This window comes from Balaenoptera physalus (genome assembly GCF_965194825.1).
Source record: "Balaenoptera physalus genome assembly, chromosome: 13".
NCBI classification, from domain to species: Eukaryota; Metazoa; Chordata; class Mammalia; order Artiodactyla; family Balaenopteridae; genus Balaenoptera; species Balaenoptera physalus.
In genome coordinates, this window is record NC_138892.1 from 80,624,796 (window position 1) to 80,649,014 (window position 24,219).

Sequence of the window (24,219 nt, forward strand, 5' to 3'; positions counted from 1 at the left end):
TATTTATTTTCCCCTCTTTCAATCTAAAGCCAGATCTAAAATGTATTTCAGATCTTGTCAGTCTTTACTCTGAAATTTTTCAAAAATTCACCATCAATTGCAGGATTAAGCTAAAGGTTTTAAGGTGGTGTATGAGGTTCTCCATGATCTGGCCTAAGCCCTCTCCAAGCACTATCTGCCTCACACTTTGTGTTCTAATAACCACAAATTGCCTTATTGTTCTCTGCACATACTAGATGTTTCTTCCCTTCTGTTCATGTTTTACCTCTGCTTGATAGGTCCCCGTCCCCACTTGCCTTTAAAGATTCAGTAAATGAGTACTCCTTTGTGAAGCATCACTAATTCCCTTTATTTTCTGGCTGTGTTCCTTGCCCAATTCAGCACTCTCTGAATACCACTATTGTAGAATTTTCTGCATTGCACTGTGATGGTCTGTTTATTAACCTATCTTACCTCTAAAACTGTGAGCTTCTACAGGGCAAAGATGAGTTCTCATCCATTTTGAGATTCCCAATACCTTGCACAATAAATGGCAGTTAGCAGACTCCATAAATTTGTTGACTGACTTTGTAGATATAAAGGAAGAAAAAAATATCTCAAGACTCTGGAGGAGCATTCTCAAGATGGAGAGAATACATATTTTATCCACCCCTTTCACATAAAAGATCTGGCCTAAGAACATTATCCTACCTAATTTTAAAAAATCAAGACTAAAAGAAAATGGTTTCATCTCCTCATCTCAACAAAAAGGGAAAAAACTGGTTGCAGACTGGTAGGAAGGAATGAAAGCAGCCTGGTGGGGAAAATTAACCAGCGTGAAGTGCTTTCTGTGAATCTCACATAGAGAGCGCATCTATTCTGGACCAGAGTGAATATCTGGTGGGAATAACCTGGGGATCTGCTCTTGACACCTCAACCCCGTCTCTGCTTTCTCAAAGCCATTTGTTAGCTTGAATGCTTGGCTGTATATAGTAAGCTTGCTACTTAGTAATAGGATCTCCTATTTGTAAGATGTCTGTTAGCTCAGCTCATGGACATTTCTGGTGGCCTACCAAATAGTCATTTGCTTCTTTTTTACTAACAGAGTCATAACTTCGTACACACCCTTGTAGAGTGGTGGTTGTATAATACAGGTCTAGCACTAGCAATCCAAATCCAACAATACATTAAAAGTATCATATGCCATGATCAAGTGGGATTTATCCCAGGATGCAAGGATTTTTCAATATCTGCAAATCAATCAGTGTGATATATCACATCAGCAAATTAAAGAATAAAAACAATATGATCATCTCAATTGATGCAGAAAAAGCTTTTGACAAAATTCAGCACCCATTTATGGTAAAAAAAAAAAACTCTACAGAAAGTGGGCATAGAGGGAACATACCTCAACATAATAAAGGCCATATACGGCAAAACTACAGCTAACATCATACTCAACTGTGAAAAGCTGAAAGCATTTCCTCTAAGATCAGGAACAAGGATGTCCACTCTCTCCACTTTTATTCAGCATAGTTTTGGAAGTCCTAGCTATGACAGTCAGAGAAGAAAAAGAAACAAAAGGAATCCAAACTGGGAAAGAAGTTAAACTGTCACTGTTTGCAGATGACATGATACTATACATAGAAAATCCTAAAGACGCTACCAAAAAACTACTAGAGCTCATCAATGAAGTAGATAACTTTGGATGGAGCTTCCAGGAAGTTCTTTTAAAAGGAGAAAATTGGTCTGGCTTGTCCCTTTAACTTCCTCTCTCTCTCTCTTATTTTTTTAAGCATTTGCTCTCCTTCCTGCCTGAAAGTGGAACATCCATATTATGACCATAAAGGAAAGGGACACAGGCCTAAAGTGCTATGTTGCTAAAACCTAGAATAGTCACTGATGACTTTTTGGAGCCATATTATCACACTTACATTTCCCATTTTGCGGGAAAATGTTGCTCTTCCCCGTCAGTGTGATTATAACACTGCTATTCATGACGAAAAATCTATTCCTAACTGATAATCTCTTAGTGTCATTAGAGAAGAGAGAAGATGACTTTGAAGTGTTGGAGAACACTTTAACTGTCTTTTGATAAGGGAAAGTGAGGCCACAGGTCTCATATTGATGGATCAGGGCAAAAACAATTGCTTTATGTCATAAATAATAAAACACCAGGAGTTTGGGAGTGAGAAGAGGATGTATGGGGAGACTAGAGAATAAAAAAGAAGAGGAGATATAGAGAAAGGCCAACCATGGAGAAGGATTCTAAGGCAACATGATGGCAGCCTGGACCATGACTAGGAGGGCAACCTTGCCCCCAAATAAAGAAAAAAAAAATTCCCTATAGAGAGCAATGAAGAGGGGCTTCAGAAACAAATAGGTTAATATTAAATTTTGCACTGTTGCTTTTTCTATGCTTAAATTTCCTTTTGTTAACCTGATAATTTCAGTAAAATTCTCTATTCTCCTGGGGGTAACTAAAGAGAAGGCAAATGTCTAGTCTGGGATAAGCTGTGCAGTAGGTGAATAGGTTCCATGGGAGGCAAATAATTATGAAAGGGTAGTAGAACTTTGGATAAAGTAGGAAACAAAGATGAGAGGCATGTGGGAAAAATGTAATTCCTTAACAATCCTCTAAGAACAATTTGGGGCTCTTCAGCCCTCCAGACTCCTTAGTGTAAGAAAGAGGTCTTATTGAGTTGTTAAAGGAGGAAGTCACGACCCTAAAATGTTGGAGGACTTGGGAACATGCAGGGAGTTAATACTTGGGTTTTATAAAAGAAAAGTGGCATATTTCCCCTTGAGCTTTTCCAGTGTGCACTAATATTCAGACCAGATGCTTCCATTTAGACAAGTGAGCACCATGGGAAAGGATTTTTTGATAACTTTCACAGAATGTTTCTAAAGCAGCTGAATTGGAAATCTGTCCAGCATTATTTTGCTTAACTCAAGGGGCCATGATTTGTAGAAAAGCTAACACACTGTTTTCCCCATGAGAGACCTGTTTATATTAAAGAAAAGGTGAGTAACACCACTCATGGGTGTGTTCACTCATTTGTGGTGGACTCTAAAGTATAATGTCAAGAAAATTTACAGATTATTTTAAAAGGAAAAGCATGACATTTAGCTTATTGAATTTGGATGAAGGGCCACTTTTTCTCAATGAGGAGTCCTAACTGACTAAAGAGCTTAGGAGCAGTACCATTACTAACATTATATCACATCTGTATTCTAATTTGCATATTTCTACATAATGTCCATTTATTGAAATGCCAGAAAAATTTAGCTCTCTATAAAATGTTTGGGACTACTGTGGCACAAATTTTGTTTGAAGTGTTTCCTTTAAATTTCTATATATTTGTACCTCTGTCAGACAGGGTCCAAAGAGGAATGTTTTCTGAAAAATTTCAAGCATAGGCAAATGCAGGAAATTAGGGCCTATAGAAACATTTAGATGCACTGGAGGAGTGGAATTCAGAGGGCTTCCATTGGATTTTCAGCTTCAAGGTAAATCCACCAAACCTGTAATTTAAAGATTATGCAGTGCTGTTGTGGGGCTTCTGCCTCTGTGGCCCACAAGAGCCCTACTCCCTCCAAGTAACTGAATAGACTGTGGAAAGTGAGGTATTCCACTGCAAACACTCATATCTGTTCGTTTGTCAATCGGTACTGTCTCCATCCCTCTGCAGCTTTCCATATATCATGGGAACACATCACATTGGTAGAATCTATTCATGTAGACATTTGTGACAAGTGCCAGTAGGTAAGAGACCTAGCAAACTTCCTTTGGAGTTCCAGGGGTTTTATAGTCCAAGACATAGGGTAGAATCAGTCTGATTGTTATTGAACAGGTAAAACACAACAGTTGAATATGGTTCTCCCTGGGCTATTTACCATTAGCACAGAACTAGGATGCAACATGGGTATGATATTTAATAGGTCCTTTCAAACCCTCAATCATCTATGTCAATATTCTATGTATTCTTAGGTATCACAGAGGAAAAATATACCTTTACAATGGAAAATTCTGGTGGTCATCACTTTAATAAAATATTCAAGTCACACCTATAGAGGGACAACTTGACATTATGTGCTTTCTTTTTTTTTAACATCTTTATTGGAGTATAATTGTTTTACAATGTTGTGTTAGTTTCTGCTGTATAATAAAGTGAATCATCTATACGTATACATATATCCCCATATCCCCTCCTTCTTGTGTCTCCATCCCACCCGCCCTATCCCAACCTTCTAGGTGGTCACAAAGCACTGAGCTGATCTCCCTGTGCTATGCAGCTGCTTCCCACTAGCTATCTATTTTACATTTGGTAGTGTATATATGTCAGTGCCACTCTCTCACTTCGTCCCAGCTTACCCTTCCCCTGCCCCGTGTCCTCAAGTCCATTCTCTACGTCTGTGTCTTTATTCTTGTCCTGCCCCTAGGTTCATCAGAACCTTTTTATTTTCTTAGATTCCATATATATGTGTTAGCATATGGTATTTGTTTTTCTCTTTCTGACTTACCTCACTCTGTATGACAGAATCTAGGTCCATCCACCTCACTACAAATAATTCAATTTCATTTCTTTTTATGGCTGAGTAATATTCCACTGTATATATGAGCCATATCTTTATCCATTCATCTGTCGATGGACACTTAGGTTGCTTCCATGTCCTGGCTATTGTAAATAGTGCTGCAATGAACATTGTGGTACATGTCTCTTTTTGAATTATGGTTTTCTCAGGGTGTATGCCCAGTAGTGGAATTGCTGGGTCATACAGTAATTCTATTTTTAGTTTTTTAAGGAACCTCCATACTGTTCTCCATAGTAACTGTATCAATTTACATTCCCACCAACAGTGCAAGAGGGTTCCCTTTTCTCCATACCCTCTCCAGCATTTATTGTTTGTAGATATTTTGATGATGGCCATTCTGAACGGTGTGAGGTGATACCTCATTGTGGTTTTGATTTGCATTTCTCTAATGATTGGTGATGTTGAACATCGTTTCATGTGTTTGTTAGCAATCTGTATATCTTCTTTGCAGAAATGTCTATCTAGGTCTTCCACCCATTTTTGGATTGGGTGGTTTGGTTTTGTGATATTGAGCTGCCTGTATATTTTGGAGATAATCCTTTGTCAGTTGCCTCATTTGCAAATATTTTCTCCCATTATGAGGGCTGTTTTTTCATCTTCTTTATGGTTTCCTTTGCTGTTCTAAAGCTTTTAAGTTTCATTAGGTCAAATTTGTTTAGTTTTGTTTTTATTTCCCTTTCTTTAAGAGGTTGGTCAAAAAGGATCTTGCTGTGATTTTTCTCATAGAGTATCCTGCCTATATTTTCCTGTAAAAGTTTTATAGTGTCTGGCCTTACATTTAGGCCTTTAATCCATTTTAAATTTATTTTCATGTATGGTGTTAGGGAGTGTTCTAATTTCATTCTTTTGCATGTAGCTGTCCAGTTTTCCCAGCACCACTTATTGAAGAGGCTGTTTTTTCTCCATTGTATATTATGCCTCCTGTTGTCAAAATTTAAGTAACGATAGGTGCATGGGTTTATCTCTGGGCTTTCTATCCTGTTCCATTGATCTGTATTTCTGTTTTGGAGCCAGTACCATACAGTCTTGATTACTGTAGCATTGTAGCATAGTTTGAAGTCAGGGAGCCTGATTGCTCCAGCTCCGTTTTTCTTTCTCAAGATTGCTTTGGCTATTCGGGGTCTTTTGTGTTTTCATACAAATTGTGAAATATTTTGTTCTAGTTCTGTGAAAAATGCCATTGGTAGTTTGATAGGGATGGCATTGAATCTGTAGATTGTTTTGGGTAGTATAATCATTTTCACAATGTTGATTCTTCCAATCCAAAAACATGGTATATCTCTCCATCTGTTTGTATCGTCTTTAATTTCTTTCATCAGTGTCTTATAGTTTTCTGTATACAGGTCTTTTGTCTCCTTAGGAACGTTTATTCCTAGGTATTTTATTCTTTTTGTTGCAGTGGTAAATGGGAGTGTTTCCTTAATTTCTCTTTCAGAATTTCCATCATTAGTGTATAGGAATGCAAGAGATTTCTGTGCATTAAGTTTGTATCCTGCTACTTTACCAAATTCATTGATTAGCTCTGGTAGTTTTCTGGTAGCATCTTTAGGATTCTCTATGTATAGTATTACGTCATCTGCAAACAGTCACAGTTTTACTTCTTTTCTGATTTGGATTATTTTTCTTTCTTTTTCTTCTCTGATCTTTGTAGCTAAAACTTCCAAAACTATGTTGAATAATAGCAGTGAGAGTAGGCATCCTTGTCTTGTTCCTGATCTTAGTGGAAATGGTTTCAGTTTTTTACCATTGAGAACAATGTTGGCTGTGGGTTTGTCATATATGGCCTTTATTATGTGGAGGAAAGTTCCCTTTAAGCCTACTTTCTGGAGAGTTTTTATCATAAATGGGTGTTGAATTTTGTCAAAAACTTTTTCTGCATCTATTGAGATGATCATATGGTTTTTATCCTTCAGTTTGTTAATAAGGTGTATCACATTGATTCATTTGCATATATTGAAGTAATCCTTGCATTCCTGGGATAAACTCCACTTGATCATGGTGTATGATCCTTTTAATGTGCTGTTGGATTCTGTTTGCTAGTATTTTGTTGAGGATTTTTGCATCTATGTTCATCAGTGATATTGGTCTGTAGTTTTCTTTTTTTCTTTTTTGTGACATCTTTGGTTTTAGTTTCAGGGCGATGGTTGCCTTGTAAAATGTGTTTGGGAGTGTTCCTCCCTCTGCTATATTTTGGAAGAGTTTGTTAAGGATAGGTGTTAGCTCTTCTCTAAATGTTTGATAGAATTCTCCTATGAAGACATCTGGTCCTGGGCTTTTGTTTGTTGGAAGGTTTTTAAATCACAATTTCAATTTCAGTGCTTGTGATTGGTCATTTATATTTTCTATTTCTTCCTGGTACAGTCTTGGAAGGTAGTGCATTTCTAGAATTTGTCCATTTCTTCCACGCTGTGCATTTTATTGGCGTATACTTGCTTGTAGCAATCCCTCATGAGTCTTTGTAGTTCTGCCATGTCAGTTGTTACTTCCCCTTTTTCCTTTCTAATTCTGTTGATTTGAGTCTTCTCCCTTTTTTTCTTGATGAGTCTGGCTAGTGGTTTATCAATTTTGTTTACCTTCTCAAAGAACCAGCTTTTAGTTTTATTGGTCTTTGATACTGTTTCCTTCATTTCTTTTTCATTCATTTCTGATCTGATCTTTATGATTGCTTTCCTTCTGTTAACTTTAGGGTTTATTTGTTCTTCTTTCTCTAATTGCTTTAGGTGTAACGTTAAGTTGTTTATTTGAGATTTTTCTTCTTTCTTGAGGCAGGATTGCATTGCTATAAACTTCCCTTTTAGAACTGCTTTTGCTGCATCCCATAGGTTTTGGGTCGTCGTGTTTTCATTGTCATTTGTTTCTAGGTATTTTTTGATTTCCTCAGTAATCTCTCAGTTATTTAATAGAGTATTGTTTAGCCTCCATGTGTTTGTATTTTTTCCAGATTTTTTCCTGTAATTGATACCTAGTCTCATAGCATTGTGGTCAGAAAAGATACTTGATACGATTTCAATTTTCTTAAATTTACCAAGGCTTGACTTGTGACCCAAGATATGATCTATCCTGGAGAATGTTCCAGGAGCACTTGAGATGAAAGTGTATTCTGTTCTTTTTGGATGGAATGTTCTATAAATATCAGTTAAGTCCACCTTGTCTAATGTGTCATTTAAAGCTTGTGTTTTCTTATTTATTTTCATTTTAGATGATCTGTCCATTGGTGAAAGTAGGTTGTTAAAGTCCCCTACTATGATGGTGTTGCTGTCAATTTCCCCTTTTGTGGCTGTTAGCATTTGCCTTATGTATTGAGGTGTTCCTATGTTGGATGCATAAATATTTACAATTGTTATATCTTCTTCTTGGATTGATCCCTTGATCATTATGTAATGTCCTTCTTTGTCTCTTGTAATAGTCTTTATTTTAAAGTCTATTTTTTCTGATATGAGAATTGTTACTCCAGCTTTCTTTTGATTTCCGTTTGCATGTAATATCTGTTTCCATCGCCTCACTTTCAGGCTGTATGTGTCCCTAGGCCTGTAGTGTGTCTCTTGTAGACAGCATATATATGGGTCTTGTTTTTGTATCCATTCAGCCAGTCTATGTATTTTGGTGGGAGCCTTTAATCCATTTACATTTAAGGTAATTATCAATACGTATGTTCCTATTACCATTTTCTTAAGTGTTTTGGGTTTGTTTTTGTAGGTCTTTTCTTTCTCTTGTGTTTCTTGCCTAGAGATGTTCCTTTAGTATTTGTTGTGAAGCTTGTTTTGTGGTGCTGAATCCTCTTAATTTTTGCTTGTCTGTTAAGGTTTTAATTTCTCCATCAAATCTGAATGAGAACCTTGTTGGGTAGAGTAATCTTGGTTGTAGGTTTTTCCCTTTCATCACTTTAAGTATGTCCTGCCACTCCCTTCTGCCTTGCAGATTTTCTGCTGAAAGATCAGCTATTAACATTATGGGATTTCCCTTCTTTGTTATTTGTTGCTTTTCCCTTGCTGCTTTTAATATTTTTTTTCTTTTATTTAATTATTGATAGTTTGATTAATATGTGTCTTGGCATATTTCTCCTTGGATTGATCCTGTTGGGACTCTGTGTGCTTCCTGGACTTGATTGACTATTTCCTTTCCCATGTTACGGAGTTTTCAACTATAATTTCTTCAAATATTTTCTGTCCCTTTCTTTTTCTCTTCTTCTTCTGGGACCCCTATAATTCTAATGTTGGTGCATTTAATGTTGTCCCAGTAGTTTCTGAGACTTCTTCATTCTTTTTTCTTTATTCTGCTCTGTGGTATTTTTTTGTTTGGGTTTGGTTTTTTGTGGGGATTTTTTTGCCTGTATTGGGTCTTTGCTGCTGTGCATGGGCTTTCTCTAGTTGTGGTGAGCAGGGGCTACTCTTCGTTGTGGTGTGTAGACTTCTCATTGCCATGGCTTCTCTTGTTGCAGAGCATGGGCTTCTGGCGCACAGGCTTCAATGGTTGTGGCACTTGGGCTCAGTAGTTGTGGCTCATGCACTCTAGATCTCAGGCTCAGTAATTGTGGCACATGGACTTCGTTTCTCTGTGGCATGTGGGATCTTCCCAGTCCAGGGATGGAACCCATGTCCCCTGCATTGGCAGGCAGATTCTTAACCACTGTGCCACCAGGGAAGCCCTGCTCTGTGATATTTTTTCCCACTCTTTTATCTTCCAGGTCACTTATCCATTTTTCTGCCTCAGTTATTGTGCTATTGATCCTTTCTAGAGAAATTGTAATTTCGTTTATTGTGTTGCTCATGATTGTTTGTTTGCTCTTTAATTCTTCTAGGTCCTTATTAAACGTTTCTTGTAGTTTCTCCATTCTGTTTCCAATTTTTGATTCATCTTTACTATCATTACTCTGAATTCTTTTTCAGATAGGCTGCCTATTTCCTCTTCATTTGTTTGGTTTGATGGGTTTTTACCTTGCTCCTTCATCTGCTGCGTGCTTCTCTGTCTTCTAATTTTGTTTAACTTACTGTGTTTGGGGTCTCCTGTTTGCAGGCTGCAGGTTTGTTGTTCCCATTGTTTTTGGTGTCTGCCCCCAGTGAGTGAGGTTAGTTCTGTGGCTTGTGTAGGCTTCCTGGTGGAGGGGACTGGTGTCTGTGTTCTGGTGTGTAGGGCTGGATCTTGTTATTCGGATGGGCAGAGCCACATCCGGTTATGTGTTTTGGGGCAACCCTGCAGTGGCAGAGGCTGGCATGACGTAGCAACAGCCTGAGGTGACCCTGTGTTCTCCCAGGGAAGTTGTCCCTGTAACACGGGACCCTGGCAGTGGCGTGCTGCACAGGTTCCGGAAGGGGTGTGGATAATGACCTGTGCTTGCACACAGGATTCTTGGTGGCTGCAGCAGCAGCATTAGTGTTTCATACCCGTCTTTGGGTCCGAGCTGATAGCCACAGCTTGCATCCATTTCTGGAGCTCATTTAGGTGGTGCTTTGCCTTCTGTGGGCACACATGGAAGGAAGAAACCCCCTCTCCTTGCGCACCCTGAAACAATGGTCTCTTGACTCTTAGGCAGGTCCAGACTTTTTCCTGGAGTCCCTCCCAGCTAGCTCTGGCACACTAACCCCCTTCAGGCTGTGTTCATGCAGCCAACCCCAGTCTTCCCCCTGGGATCTGAGCTCCGAAGCCCAAGCTTCAGCTCCCAGCTCTCACCCGCCCCAGTGTGTGAGCCAACAAGCCTCTCAGTGTGGTGAGTGCTGGTCGGGACTGATCCTCTGTGAGGGAATCTCTCTGCTTTGCCCTCTGCACCCCTGTTGCTGTGCTCTCCTCTGTGGCTCTGAAGCTTCCCCCCACCTACCCCGTTTCCACCAGTGAAGCGTCTTCCTAGTGTGTGGAAACGTTTCTTCCTTCACAGCTCCCTCCCAGAGGTGCAGGTTCCATCCCTATTCTATTGTCTCTGCTTTTTCTTTTTTATTTTGCCCTACCCAGGTACGTGGGGATTTTCTTGCCTTTTGGGAAGTCTGATGTCTTCTGCCAGTGTTCGGTAGGAGCTGTTCCACATGCAGATGTATCTTTGATGTATTTATGGGGAGGAAGGTGATCTCCACGTCTTACTCCTCCACCATCTTGAAGTGCCCCCTAGTATGTATTATTACCATTTTGTTACCTGCTTTGGGTTTGTTTTTGTAGGTCTTTTTTCTTCCCTTCCTCTTTTGTTCTCTTCTCTTGTGATTTTATGACTATCTTTAGTATTGTGTTTGGTTCCTTTTTCTTTTTGTGTGTGCATCTAATGTAGATTTTTTGTTTGTGGTTAACTTGGAGTTTTGATATAGCAGTCTAAGTATATACGAGATGGTTTTAAGTTGCTGGTCTCTTAATTTCAAATGCATTTCCAATAATCTGCATTTGTACTCTCCTCTTATGATTGCTGGTTTTGATATCATATTTGTGTGTGGATGATTTCCTACATTTACTGTATGTTTGTCTTTACTGGTGAGCTTTCCCATTCATAATCTTCTGGTTTCTAGTTATGACCTTCTCATTTCCACCTAGAGAATTTCCTTTAGCATCTGTTGTAATGCTGGTTTAATGGTGCTGGTTTAGCTTTTGCTCATCTGTAAAGCTTTTGATTTCCTTGTCGAATCTGAATGAGAGCATTGCTGGGTAGAGTACTCTTGGTTGTAGGTTTTCCCCTTTCATCACTTTAAATATATTGTACCACTCCCTTATGGCCTGCAGAGTTTCTGCTGAAGAAATGGCTGATAACATTATGTGGTTCCCTTGTGTGTTATTTATTGCTTTTCCCTTGTTGCTTTTAATATTTTCTCTTTGTCTTTAATTTTTGTGAATTTGATTAATACGTGTCTTGGCGTGTTCTTCCTTAGATTTATCCTGTATGGGACTCTCTGCACTTAGGGAAGTTTTCAGCTATTATCTCTTCACATATTTTCTCAGGCCCTATCTCTCTCTCTTCTCCTTCTGGGACCCCTCTGATTTGAATGTTGGTGTATTTAATGTTGTTCCAAAGGTCTCTTATACTGTCCTCATTTCTTTTCATTCTTTTTTCTGTATTCTGTTCCACAGCAGTGATTTCCACCATTCTATCTTCCAGCTCATTTATCCGTTCTTTGCCTCATTTATTCTGCCTTTGATTCCTTCTAGTGTATTTTTCATTTCAGTTATTGTATCATTCATCTCCATCTGATTGTTCTTTAAATCTTCTAACTCTGTTAAATATTTCCTGTATCTTCTCAGTCCGTACCTCCATTCTTTTTCAGAGATTTTGCATCATCTTTACTATTATTATTCTGAATTATTTTTCAGGTAGATTGCCTATCTCCACTTCACTTAGTTGTTCTTCTGGGATTTTATCTTGTTTATTCATCTAGAACATATTCTTCTGCCATCTCATTTTGTCTAACTTTCTGTGTTTGTGGTCCCACAGGCTGCAGGATTGTAGTTCCTCTGACTTCTGGTGTCTGTCCCCTGGTGTGTGAGGCTTGTCTAAGAGGTTTGTGTAGGCTTCCTTGTGGGAGGGACTTATGCCTACCCACTGGTGGGTGGAGTTGGGTTTTTGTCCCTCTGGTGGGCAAGGTTGTGCCAAGGAGTGTGTTTAGAGTTGGCTCTGGGCTCAGGAAGACTTTAGGCAGCCTGTCAGCTGATAGGTGAGTCTGTCTTCCCACCCTGTTGGTGGTTTGGCCTGAGGCGTCCCAGCACTGAAGCACTGTTCAGTGAGGCCAGGTTTTGGTGTCAAAATGGTGGCCTCCAGGACAGCTCATGCCAATGAGTGATTCTCATTACCTCCGCCAGCTGCATCCTTGTCCCTGCGGTGAGTCACTATCGCCCCCTGCCTCCCCAGGAGACCCTTCAAGACCAGCAGGTAGGTCTAGTCCAGGGTCCTGTGAAGTCACTGATTTTTCCCTAGGTCCTGGTGTGCATGAGATCTTGTGTGTGCCCTCCATGACTAGTGTTTCTGTTTCCCCCAATCCTGTGGAGTTCCTGATCAAGCCCCACCGGCCTTCAAAGCCAAATGTTCTGGGTGTTCCTCCTCCTGATGCCAGAACCCCAGACTGGAGAGCCTGATGTCGGGCCAGAACTCTCACTCCTGTAGGAGAACCTCTGTGATATAATTATTTTCCATTTTGTGGGTTGCCCACCTCGTGGCTATGGGATTTGATTGTATCAGGAGTATACCTCTCCTAATACCTTGTGCCTTCTTCTTTGACTTTGAAAGTAGAATATATTTTTTGGTAGGTTTCAGTCCTTTTTTGTTGATGGTTGTTCAGCAGTTAGTTGTGATTTTGCTGTTTTCATGAGAGGAAGTGAGCTCAGGTCCTTCTATTTTGCCATCTTGTTCTTGCCCATCTCCTCGTTCATGTGACATTATTTTCAATGAGCTTTTATAAAGTCCCCTTCAACCCCCCCAGGCTCGGAGCTGCTCCAACTTTATGCTCAGTGGGGAAACTTCTATGCCTGTTCTTTAGGTATTCTGGGGTATTTTGATCTTCGTTTTCTTTCTTTAAGATTTTTTTCTTAATTAGACAGCTGTACTGCAATTTCCAGGAATGAAGAAAGGCATGTGAATGGTCTTCCAGTCCAAATCTGGACATTTGTCAAGCCCTTGCTAGTTCCTTGTTTTCTCATTTTTCCTGGAGGGAGGACCAAGAGGCAGTGCCAAGCTCTGTCCCTACTTCTTCCCTTTGTGGACCTGTGCACACACGTCTTCTTGTTGCCTCTGCTCTTGGAGAGGCAGCCTGCAACACAAAATGGGTGTGTGGATGTGGGTGTGTGGAAGCTTTTCCAGGGCCACCAGCTGGTCCCTGCTGGCCCCCCTACCCTAAAAACACCCCTTTGGAGCACTGAACCCCCCTTTAAGTTAAGCACCACCTTGGGGGGCTTGCCCAGGGTGCAGCCTCAAATTGCTGTTGCCATGTGTCACTGCTGCTGCCACTGCAGAAGGAGAATGTGGAAAGACACTGGGGACAGTAGTCAGTATGACATTTGTTGGTTTTTGACTGGCCAGAACCCATTCACCCTCATGTTGATGACAATGGTCAGTTTTCACTTGGGGGTCTACTACTGCCTATTTTCAGTCATTTGTTCTGCTGGATCCACAGGTGGTGTATCACCTAGGATGGGCATGTGGCTATGTAGGAATGTAACAGTGGCTATGTAGAAATTGTGTTATGAGCTGAATTGTATCCCCTCCACCCCCCCATGCATATGTTGAAGTCCTAACCTCTAGTAACTCAGAATGTGACTCGTATTTGGAGATAGGACCTTAAGGAATTAAGGTAAAATGACATCATTGGGATGGTCCCCAACCCAATATGACTGGTGTCCTTATAAGAAGAGATTAGGACACAAACACATAGACAGAAGGACAACCATGTAAAGACAGAGAGAACAAGTGGCCATCTGCAAGCCAAGGAAATAAACCTCAGAAGAAATCAAGCCTGCTAACACATTGATCTTGAACTTCTAGTCTCCAAAAATGTGAGACAATAAACCTGCTATTTAAGCCACCCAGTCTGTTACTGCAGCTCTAGAAAACTAATACAAATTGGTATGTGACTCAAGTCAGTTCAAACAGAGCCAATAAGATTCATTTCTAGACATGAATATTTTTCACTACTGCATTTGAAGATGAGTGATTCAAGGTGGGCTGCTGTAGCTCTCTTATCACCATGAGGCTAGACATGTCAGAGAATATAATCAACAAAGAGGAAGTGGTGCTGAAGGATCACATAAATGGGAGAAATGCAGTGCTTTCATTTGAGCCCTTAAGGTTAGGTGAACCTGAAGCCACATCTATGCATGGACTTCTCAGTTTTGCAAGTCAATAAAAATCCCCTTTTTAGCAATATAAATTGAATTTTCTGTCTGCACGGCCAAAATGTCCTAACTAATAAACTTAATATCCAAGAATTCTGAGCCAAGAGTTGTCCAAACTTACAGGTCATTTTTTTGTTTTGTTTTGTTTTCCTATTGCTTTGAAGTGATACAATCCCATGGAATGATATTATGGTCCCTTTTTATAGGATAAATATAAAGTAAAAAATAATAACCAAAATGTTATAGGAAAATTTCTTGAAAGATCTATTTATCCTATAAAGTCATTTTCTCTGGAAAGTGTGATTGGTTAGGGGGTAGAAGGATTTGGGAAGGTTTATGCTTTGATTTTATATACTCCATCATTGTTTTATTTTTTAAAACAAAAATAATGTTTTATTAATATTTTGAAATAATAAGAGAAATTTTAAAGAAAAATGAATTCTGAAATCCTGATTGTTGACTCCACAAGTTGACTTTCTGTAAATTTTATAATTAATTAAACATGATACCAAATACCTATTTTTGCCAAGAAATTAAAGTTAAGAACTAAGGCAAATGCCCAGATAATTCCAGTATAAGTACTCAAGAAACCAGTCTTTACATGTGAGCTTTTATTTCTTTCAAGGCCTTACAGATACACATCAAATAACTAAGCAGACAAGGTAACAGGAGGTAAAGTTACTTTTGTACCTGGTATGTATCCAAAGGACAACAATAATTTTAATTCCTGTATCAAGCAATCCTCAGAACAATATTATAATATGCTGAAAAAAATCACAATATTAGTCATCCACTTTTCAAGGCTTATTGTAAAGAATTTGGTAAAAGAAGTAAATATTTATGTATAAACTTATTAGTAGAAATATTTTTCCTCAACAAGTCAGCAACAAGTCACAATGATAATGTTATATATGTTCCTATATTTCCATCATCTGAGAAAGTGATCTGTTCTATTTGGCTCTTAAATTGTAATGGCTGAAGAAAGCTAGAGAACTATCGACACTATCTTCTAAAAAGGTTGCAAGTTTCATGTAAAATAAGTTTCTTTACTGAAAAAATCAAAATCATTACAATGTTATATTTAAGGACAAAAAGAGATAATCAAAACAATGTGATATTTTCCCCTAATGTTAAAATAAAACGTGGCAATTATTATGACAAATTTTAGTTAGGTAATATTTATATCATTCTAGAAATTTCCATAATTTGCCTAGGAACCAATAAGAAGATTTGAGAAAATATTAAGGTTAAAACAAAAAGGAATCCTCAGTACATGCTATTCTGTACTCTACAATATTTATATTAGTGATTTTTATCTAATCATAAAAATATCAGCTCTATTGTACTAAATTATCTTCAGAACTGACAATTAGCCCAATTTGGTTTTGTTAGTACAAACACAGATATTTATACTAACTTGAGATATAACTGACATTTTTTTTTCAAAAATGAATATTACAGTTCAGTTTTTTCAAAAAAATCATAAAGACAAAAAATGATGGTGGAAGAATCACACACAGTGTTCCAGTTTCTCAGCTATATATCCTTGGACAAGTAATTTAAGCTCACAGTCTTTTATTTTCCCCAACTGTAAATAAGGATAATATACCTATTTTATATGATTGTTATAAGAATTAAATGAAATAGTGTGCATAAGGCACCAAACATATTACAAAGGTTTTATAGTATTTTTAAAATAATATTAATAATACATACTAATAGTACTGTTATAGAAATACTTTTTAAATTAACATACAAAATATCAAATGTACAAAAGCAAAAAATAGAAGCATAATGTGCACTATATTTAAATGTGTTCCCTAAAAGCACTATTTCACTGCACAAATCCTTGCTTTGGAGTTCTCCCACTCATTTAAAAGATGGCTATATGCATTTGGAGCAACACTGATGGACTTGGAGGGTATTATGCTAAGTGAAATAAGTCAGACAGAGAATAACAAATACTGTATGATATCACTTATATGTGGAATCTAAAAAATACAACAAACTAGTGAATATAACAAAAAAGAAGCAGACTCACAGATATAGAGAGCAAGTTAGTGGTTACTAGTGGGGAGAGGAAAGGAGGGAGGGACACTATAGAGGTAGGAGATTAAGAGGTACAAACTCATATGTATAAAATAAGCTACAATGATACACTGTACCACATTGGGAATATAGCCAATATTTTATAATAGCTATAAATGGAGTATAACCTTTAAAAATTGTGAATCACTATATTATACTCACATAACTTACATAATATTGTACCTCAACTGTACCTCAATGAAAATAAATTTTTAAAATTAATTTTTAAAATTAAATTTTAAAAAGATAGCTGGCTGTATAAAAACTACAATTATGTACAGTGAGTGTACTGGAAAACTTCGTTGTCAGAGAGATCCTGGTGAATCCTTACCAGCCTGTGATCTTAGGCAAGTTATTTAATTCATTTGAGTCTCCACTTCCTTAATGACAGAATAAGAGCATCATCATTTACTTGCCAAGGCTTGGGGGAAGACTGGGGTTCTGGACTATGTGTTTAATACATTCTTTAAATTTTAGAAACTCACTTATTTTAAAAAGGAAGATAAACATTTGCGGTAGCACCACACAGAAGAAATTTTGGCTGAAATGTATGCATATTTTAAACACTATTAAATTGCAAAAGGTCTAGCATAGGCTTGGGATCCTATAAATACTCAATAAGATTACAAAAGTGTTATAACCTTTATTCAAAATATTTTTGAGCACTTCATCTGCCAGATCTGTGCTCTGTATTAGAAGCCAATATCTCTGATGAAGTTAAAAATGGGAGCTAGTACCTTACATCCTTTCTTTCCATCTCTGTTTTGTACTATCAGAGACTTAATCAACAAGAGCTAATGCCTCTGGGACTTAGAGCTGTGTTTCAGGAAACTAATTGTTAATTAATTAATTAATTAAAATACAACAGGGGTCCAACTGCCAGGTTTATTTGTGTCAGCTGTCTTTGTCTGACTTCTCTCTGCAGATTCATTCAAACCACTCTCCAACACTATCCAGAACATCAAGTTTATTCTGTTACTCGAAGTACAGAGTACAATAAAGCAGGAAACTTTGTTCTACGCAAAGCTTCAAGATTGACCTTAAGACAACAAAACAATGATAAGATGGTTAAGAAAAGGTAAAAATTCCTCAAGGATGAAATGATTTTTTTTAGTTTCATGCAAGCAAATATGCTTGCAGAGTTCAAACTCAGGAACAAAATGTAATTGTGTTGACAATGAATGCTGTCTTATCTTTTTTCATATCATGACTGCTAACATGTGACTATACTTTCAAGAATTTGCTTTGACAGCTCAGATTTTTAAGATCAACGTTCACCATACCCAACTATGATTGCCTTAGGTGATCAAACTAAAATATTTACAGCGCTGTGCTGTTATGTTATATAATAAATATTTTGGATATTATTGTGTTTAACATAAAGGATTTAAACTAAACGAAAAGAAAATCAAAGCCCTTCCCCTAGACAACATTTATGGTGATACAGTTTCTCAGCACAATTTATTATACTATTGATCCAAAAGTCTTAATCCAGATCTATACGCTTGAAGGGAAGAAGTTTTAGACACCAATCTGCCAAATTCTATCAGTTCATTAGTGAACACTCATAACAGTTTTTGTTTCCCCACATAACCTCATAACTGCAGAGGTCAGATAATAAATATTCATTTGTTACTTTCTCCCATATATCACCAAGTGTAAATCTAGAGTCTGAGAGACTTAATTTCAAGCCCTGCTTCTGTCTTGTGGTCACATAACTTCTCTGGATCCCAATTTCTTCCTCACTAAAAATATTGATAATAAAATCTATTTTATAGCATTGTCATGAAGATAAAATGAAATAATTTATTTAAAGTTTTAGAACATAATAGACCCTAATAAACAGTACCGCTTATTCTGAGGAATGGTCACATGAGATATCAATGCCACCAGGAGTGAGAAAGAGGTTATTCCATCCAGAGCATCCAGAACATCCAGGATCCTCCCTGTGGACTAAGGTTTGAAGCTTCACTAAGCTCAGCTGTGAAGAAGGAGCTAGGCAAAACAGAAAATTAGATGGACATAGTCAAAAACACAACTAATATCCAACATTAACAACTTTTATTTTTCTGGATTTTCTAACTACACTTTAATATTCCATTTTCCCCTCAGAATAACCTGTCAGCCCTGTCATCCCTCCAGGGGATAATAAAGATCCCTTTAATGATGCGTAGCTATCTGGCTTATAATGCTTAAGTGTTGCTAAGGAATACCAAAAAAATAATTTTTACTTTATGCAAATATCCACAAATTAGGTCACTCATAATCCAAAAATCATCTCTCCACTGTAAGAACATTGAAGTGGCCCAGTACATATGGAGAAATAAAAGGAGTAAAATACATAGTAAATCAAAATATCATCTTTTAATTGATATAGAGTATATCAAAGGTCACAGCTTAATATAAGAGTTAAATTGACTTATCCCAGCTATAAATAACTTATCCCAGTGTTAGGCAGATTTACCTATCCATTCCCAGGCATTGCTGGACAGGAGCAGGTAAAGCTTAAGCCACAGAGGAGCTGAAGAGAACCACTCCATGAAGACAGCCTACTGCAAGAGAAAAGAAAAGGGAGGTGAACTGAACGTGCTCAGTTGATCCTTCCCAAATGTATATGAGTTTGTTCTGGAGCAGAGTAAAAGGGATGGAGAGGAACCAGCATTGCCAAATTAACACTGAGTTCCTTAAACTGGGTGAAAATTTCAGGAATGAGAGAGGAAATATTCTCCCCTAATATCCACAACCAGAAAATGAACAGAAATTAACTGAAAATTGAGAGCAAAGAAAATTCCAGAGAGAGAAGTAAGGCAGGACACATTGTTAGAAATATGTTTAACTCCATATTCCCACTCAGAGGAAAGTGAACACATGATCCTTGCCATCTCACCAAGATAGAAATCATTCCTCTTTGCATGTGGAGGAGTTAGCAAAAATTGCAAGGGAAGGTAGAAGCCCCCAACCCCATACTTTCATGTGGAGAGAAAGAAAAAGCTATCTCTTTTACACATTGTAGTCTATTCTAATGGGTGGTAGAAACTTAATCCCAGTCAATGCAGAGGTAACCCCTTTTATCCTGGTGTGGTGGCTAAATTGCAGTGGGAGGAAGATTTGGCCTCATGTGGTACCAGACCATTCAGAGAGGAAGGTATCAGATCCAGGAAGGCAGCCAGCTACTCTGGTATCTGCATGGATCCCTATTCTTGCTGATCTCAGATGTTAGACCATACAGATTGCAAATTATTAAGTCTCAATCCTGTCCAAATGGTCCCCTAGGGTTGAGCTTTGTCTGTTACTTCAAGTGCAGGGGAGCAACATGAAGCTACCCATATGACACTGGCAGAAGGGAAATTAGGGAGCTAATGCCCTGTGTCAGTTTTACACTCCTCTGTGGCACATAGAAGTGAGTCTTTTGCTCCTGTGTCACCCAGGACCCCCTATGGACCCAGCTTCTTTGCTTGGGAATTATTCTACCATTCTTGCCCCTCACTGGGACACAGGAAGTTTTATAAAAAAAAAAAAAAAAAAAAAAAAAGACCACCAGGTCTTGCTGTTTCCTCAGGCTCCATCAAAAAACAAGCATGAGACACCCTTGCCTCGCTCAGATCCCAGCAGAACATCCAGGGTTTTGTATTTATTAAACCCGCTCTCAGCACAGTTTGACTCAAGAAAGCAGAGCACAGGAGCTTGTAGTAGGTAATCAATAAGTATGTTTGTTATCATTGTCATGATCATTATTATAAATTTAATATGTCTCCATTTCATGTACGAAAAGGTATGATAAATCTATTTTCCTAAATTGCAATGCAGCTCAAAGAAGTCAGCATTTATCAAAAGCAAATTGCGAAGTATATTTAAATACGATTATTTTTCTTCTGTGAGTTCTTTGAGAAACGTGTTTTTATTTTTATCCACACCATCTCTTAGAATCTAATGAGTTCAATTAATGTTTTCAGTAAAATTATTACTTAAAACATATATAAAACAAGCTTACAACACAATTGAAAATGTTTATTTTCCATCAAAGTAAGCAGAAATTATGTCATATAGATTTTTATAGCCCCCAGATTTAACACAGTGGTAAGTACATAAAAGGAGAGTAGTGAATATTTGTGGAGTGATTGATTCACTTTATCCCAGTATATTTAACTGGCTACCTGTGACTCCTAAAGCAAGAATATAACTTTGAAAATGCCTAATATGTCTTATAGAAACAATAAGAAAATCAAGTCAAAAAGTCACAATAATGTTCTGGAAATATTATTTCCAGATATGGAACAATGGAAAAATATTAGTTTAAAACTGTGTCAAGAAGATCCAACAATAAAATGGCAAGGAAAAAATGAAGAAATTCATTTCTTTGTTACATTTCAGAAAGATCAAGCTGGTGGCTCTGTTCATGCCGTTATTCAGAGGCCCAATTCCTTCCATCTTGGTTCTTGGGGGTTCCCTAAGACAAAGTCCTCATATGATTGGAAGAGGCTGAAAAACGGCATGTATGTGAAGAGTGAATAGGACCAGAAATGACCCCATTATTTCTGCCTATTGGCAAAACCTTATGTGGCCACACCTCACTGCCAGGGAAACTGAAAAGCAAGGGAGAAAAGATTTTGGTAGGCAAATAACAAACCTAATTACAATAATAATTAATTTTTTGTCCCAAATAATTTAACATAGGTTAACTTACAAATAAAATCTAACCAAAACAATGCCTTTGCAGATCAGAAAGTCAATGTCCCTATGCACAATTTATTTACAGCCACAAACTATAATTTGCCCAAATTATATAGCATATAGTCAATAGTCAGTGGGCATTTATTACATAAGTGAAAAAAAGAAGCTACGGGAGTCTCTTTAGTCAAATAGAATAAAATGTCATAAAAAAGATATTGTTTGACTTAACCTTATATAAAACCTATTAAAATTGGAGATGAGAAACATTAATGGAAAATATCTTCTTTTAGAATCCATTTTAGTTAGGATTACTAACTGGAAGTAGTTTATAGAAATGAACACCAAAACAAAGCAAAAAAACAAAATAGTATTAATAAATCAATAAAAATAACAAGGAACTTAGGAGTACTTAAAATAATAAAGCATTATCTTCAACTCTTATTAACCATCAAAAAAGTAAAGTACAAATTTTTCACTTTAGGGATCATGGTTCTGAAGGTTCTGAATGAGATTAATAAGATGTTCAATGTCCTTATTAAAGCAGAAGAATGGGATAACACTCAAAACAGATTCTCAGTATTTAAGCAATGGCCAAATAATCTATTATATATTTCTTTAAAGATTATCTTATTAAAATTTAAAAGTAGAAATAAGTAGTTGAAATTTGGAAAATGGATTCCATAGAATATTATAAGAAAAACAATGGTTCATAGATATACAATAAGCTTTTAATTTTTAACATGCTTATGAGTTAAATTTACATTTATTAACGTTTATAAATATAGCAAATCATTGCAAGCTTTGGGTTCTAAATTCTTTCTTCATTGTAAAAGAATTTTTATGATTATATAATTCATAAATTTTTATGACCAATGACTTTTTTAAGGAATTAGGAATTCACCACACATATTCCGGCTCTATTCTGTAAAGTAAATTCTTAAAAGGCCTACTTATATGGGGCAGCATTATAGTATTTACATCAGACAGGTGGATCCACATGATTCCAAGAATCTTTATTAACAATGACTGAGGGCTAAATGCTCCAATCAAAAGCTATAGAATGGCTGGATGGATACGAAAATAAGACTCATACATATGCTGCCTACAAGAGGCTCATTTCAGATCTAAAGATACATACAGACTGAAAAGGAGGGGATGGAAAAGATATCTCGTGCAAAAGGAAATGAAAATAAAGCTGGGGTAGCAATACTTCTACCAGACAAAAAAGACTTTGAAACAAATATTGTCACAAGAGACAAAGAAGGACATTACATAATGATGAGGGATAATTCCAACAAGAAGATACAAAAAAAAGAATTTGAAAAAGAATAGATACATGTGTATGTATAACTGAATCACTTTGCTGTACACATGAAACCTGAAATTAACACAACATTGTTAATCAACCATACTCCAATATAAAATAAAACATTTAAAAAAAAATATGACAATTGTAAAAATATAGCCACCCAATATAGGAAAACCTAAATATGCAAAGCAAATATCAACAGATATAAAAGGAGAAATTGACAGTAAGAACAATAGTAGGGGACTTTGACAGCCCACTTACATCAATGGCCAGATCATCCAGACAGAAAATCTATAAGGAAACACTAGCCTTTAAAAACATATTAGATGACATGGACTTAATAAATCTATACAGAATATTCCATCCAAAAGCAGAAAAATACATACTCTTTGAAGTGCACATGGAAATTTCTCCAGAATAGATCACAAATTATGCCACAAAAGAAGCCTCTGTAAATTTAACTCGATTGAAATCATATCAACCTTTTTTTTCAATCACAACAATAGAGACTTGAAATCAACTACAAGAAAAAAACTGCAGGAAACAAAAACGTGTGGAGGCTAAACAATATACTACTAAACAACAAATGGGTCACTGGATGGGAGATCTTCAAGATGGTGGAGGAGTAAGAAATGGAGATCACTTTCCTCCCCACAAATACACCAGAAATGTATCCACATGTGGAACAATTCCCACAGAACACCTACTGAACACTGGCAGAAGACCTCAGACTGCCCAAAAGGCAAGAAACTCCCCATGTACCTGGGTGGGGCAAAAGAAAAAAGAAAAAACAGAAAAAGAATAGAGACGGGACCAGCACCTCTGGGAGGGAGCTGTGAAGGAGGAAAAGTTTCCACACACTAGGAAGCCCCTTCACTGGTGGAGACAGGGAGTGGGCGGAGAAGGGGAAAGCTTCAGAGCCACGTAGAAGCATGCAACAACAGGGCTGCAGAAAGTAAAGCAGAGAAATTCCTGTACAGAGGATCATGCCAACCAGCACTCACCAGCCTGAGAGACTTGTCTGCTCAACCACTGGGGCAGGTTGGGGCTGGGAGCTGAGGCTGGGGCTTTGGAGGTCAGATCCTAGGGAGAAGACTGGGGTTGGCTGTATGGACAGAGCCTGAAGTGGGGTTGTGCACCAAAGCTTGCTGGAAGAGAGTCCAGGAGAAAGTCTGGAACTGCCTAACAGGCAAGAGACCATTGTTTTGGGGTGTGTGAGGAGAGGGAATTCAGAGCACCACCAGAACAAGCTCCAGAGACTGGCGCGAGCTGCGGCTATCAGCACGGACACCACAGACGGGCATGAAATGCTAAGGCTGCTGCTGCAGCCACCAAGAAGCCTGTGTGCAAGCAGAGGTTACTATCCACAACTCCCCTCCCAAGAGCTTGTGCAGCCCACCAGGGTCCTGTGATCCAGGGACAACTTCTCCGGGAGAACACACGGTGTGCCTCAGGCTGTGGCAATGTCATGCCGGCCTCTGCTGCCACAGGCTCACACCGTATTCCATACCCCTCCTTCCCCCTGCTCTGAGTGATCCAGAGCCCCCTAATCAGCTGCTAGTTTAACCCAGTCCTGTCTGAGCAAAGAACAGATGCCCTCAGGAGACCTACACGCACAGGCAGGGCCAAATCCAAAGCTGACGCCAGGAGCTGTGTGAACAAAGAAGAAAAAGGGAAATTTCTCCCAGTAGCTTCAGGAGCAGTGGATTAAATCTCCACAGTCAACTTGATGTACCCTGCATCTCTGGAATATCTGAATAGACAATGGATCATCCCAAAATTGAGGC

General features: G+C 37.9%; 1 long non-coding RNA gene across 1 annotated transcript; it reads right to left on the reverse strand.

Moving 5' to 3' along the window:
* Positions 1-297: 297 nt before the first annotated feature.
* On the reverse strand, positions 298-23,744 carry LOC309640727. The gene is made up of 2 exons (XR_014252362.1): positions 18,917-23,744; positions 298-18,447 (listed from the first exon to the last, which is right to left on the reverse strand). It is a non-coding gene; the product is annotated as an uncharacterized lncRNA (long non-coding RNA).
* Between the last annotated feature and the right edge of the window lie 475 nt (positions 23,745-24,219).